Consider the following 2,353-nt stretch of genomic DNA (forward strand, 5'->3'; position numbering starts at 1 on the left):
CCTATATAGGTTTAAGTGTCAAAGGTGTGCATTGCTTTAAATTTGCATAGAACACTTAAACCCTGAATTTGTTAAAGCCACTGCACTTCCTATCATTCATAGCTAGAGTCAAAAAGGCAGAATTATACTACATTTCAATTTCTCTATCTAATAGACAACTTTGACTTTAGGATTAGAAATAGCCTTATTAATAGCTATATGTATCATAAGTGTTGAAGATGCAGATGTTCCAGTGAATGAATACTTGCAGAATTTGGTATGAAGATTAGGCAAATAATCTGAAACTCTCTTTAAATATAGCAAAAGAAATAACAAACTGTCCCTGTGTTGTAGCCTCTCCCAGGAGAGGCTGCAGTGCCAGTGTGGTGCATGTAGTAGTCTTTGTGCAGACTCATTGACAACCAACAAAGGTTTGTACCTGTAAACTATGAGAGCTGCACAAGGTATAGAAAACAAACAACTGAAGTGAAAACAAGCTTATGTGTACTTTCGCCTCATACATCAGTGTAAACAAACTCAGAGTTGAGCATAAATACTGTAGCAATGCACAATTATAGCTTTGGCTCTAACAGGGGTGTAAGTGAATGACCTTTGGTACAGATTCCTATATTTTTGCAGGTATTTAAAATATTATCTTACTACCAATGGATTTGATTTGCAATTTAAGCAATTTGAGGCTTCATTTGGTCACAGCTCTTCAATCTTAAGGCTCTCTGTCCATGTTTCTGGCATGGTAGACATGCTGCATGTACTGTAGCTTGTTAAGACATCGATATCACAATATTTGCAACTTTACTCAGGCTGTTTGTTATTTCTTTTGCTATATTTAAAGGGAGTTTCAGATTATATGCCTAATCTTCATACCCAATTCTGCAAGTATTCATTCACTGGAACATCTGCATCTTCAACACTTATGATACATATAGCTATTAATAAGGCTATTTCTAATCCTAAAATCAAAGTTGTCTATTAGATAGAGAAATTGAAATGTAGTATAATTCTGCCTTTTTGACTCTAGCTATGAATGATAGGAAGTGCAGTGACTTTAACAAATTCAGGGTTTAAGTGTTCTATGCAAATTTAAAGCAATGCACACCTTTGACACTTAAACCTATATAGGCTGAGAACATTGATGTTCTATTTATTGGTTTTTCAGTTATGACTCATAATACACTACATCTCGCTGATAATCCATCCCCTGTTCCAGTTCATTTGGTTTCGCCAAATAGTACTAGGTACTCTACAAGCTATAGCATGTATAGGAAATATAGGTCTAACGTTAGATATCTAGCCATATCATAGCATATTTGAGACTTAGATCTAGTCCAAGATCTAGACTCTTGACCTTTCTTTGTTTGCTTTGTTACTGACACCAATTGTCATCCAGTGATGAAATACATGTACTACTGTCATAGGGGCCTACCAGTATAGTACCTACAATAGGAAAGCCCAGTTCACTTAATACCAAGGTCAGGAAAACACCGCCTTTTTATTGTTTGCAGACTGATGATACACGTGTTGCCGATCTTCGAAATGTATAATTGCATGCAACAAGTAAAATGTATACAACATACAAATATATGCATGCAATTAAACACACTATGGCCTATGCACCCACTGCATGTACAATTTTGTATCACAGGTATACAGTTTCTTGTACTGTTGTACATGAGCTTGCTCCACATGCATGGTAACACAGTTGAACTGTAGGATGTTGCATACAGTTGTGATTATTTCTGCCACTTGAGGTTTTATGTTACTTATATATAGTATTGTCTGCATTATTGTTTGTATGCAAAACAACTTGAAAGGTTGAGAACACATTTGGATGAATCTTGTATGAAAAGATGATAATAACACAATTACATTTTGAAAACAGATGATAAATATAAATTTTGGTAGTGATGCGGGAATCTTTATGAAATTTTGATGATTTTTATCTTATGGCAGATGAGATCAATGGAATTGGGAGTTCAAGCTGCATGAATTTGAGGTTTGCATCCATGCGCACTAAAGGTAAAGGCATGTGCTCAAGGTATAATGCACTACCACACACCTGGAAGTTGATGGCATTTAAAAGCAAAAGGCTTTTATGTGGGAAATTTGGCAGTTTTTAGCATGTGTGAATGGGTGGAAATGAGCTGCTTGGCAAAGGTCTGCACTGTCTGAGTATGTTTCTAGTGTAGATATCAATAACTCCATTCTTTTGGGGGAGGGAGTGGGATGGGGCATGTGGATATATGTACACACACAATGCTTCTGTTGTCATAACTTCATCTTAATTCAAGAAGTTCCATTTATTACTTTTTATGACACGCTCATTCATACCTCTCCAAACCGTATAGGCCCTTCA

This window comes from Diadema antillarum, unplaced genomic scaffold, assembly GCF_040938485.1.
Source record: "Diadema antillarum isolate AM-2024a unplaced genomic scaffold, OU_Dant_1.0 seq00001837_RagTag, whole genome shotgun sequence".
Classification (NCBI taxonomy): domain Eukaryota; kingdom Metazoa; phylum Echinodermata; class Echinoidea; order Diadematoida; family Diadematidae; genus Diadema; species Diadema antillarum.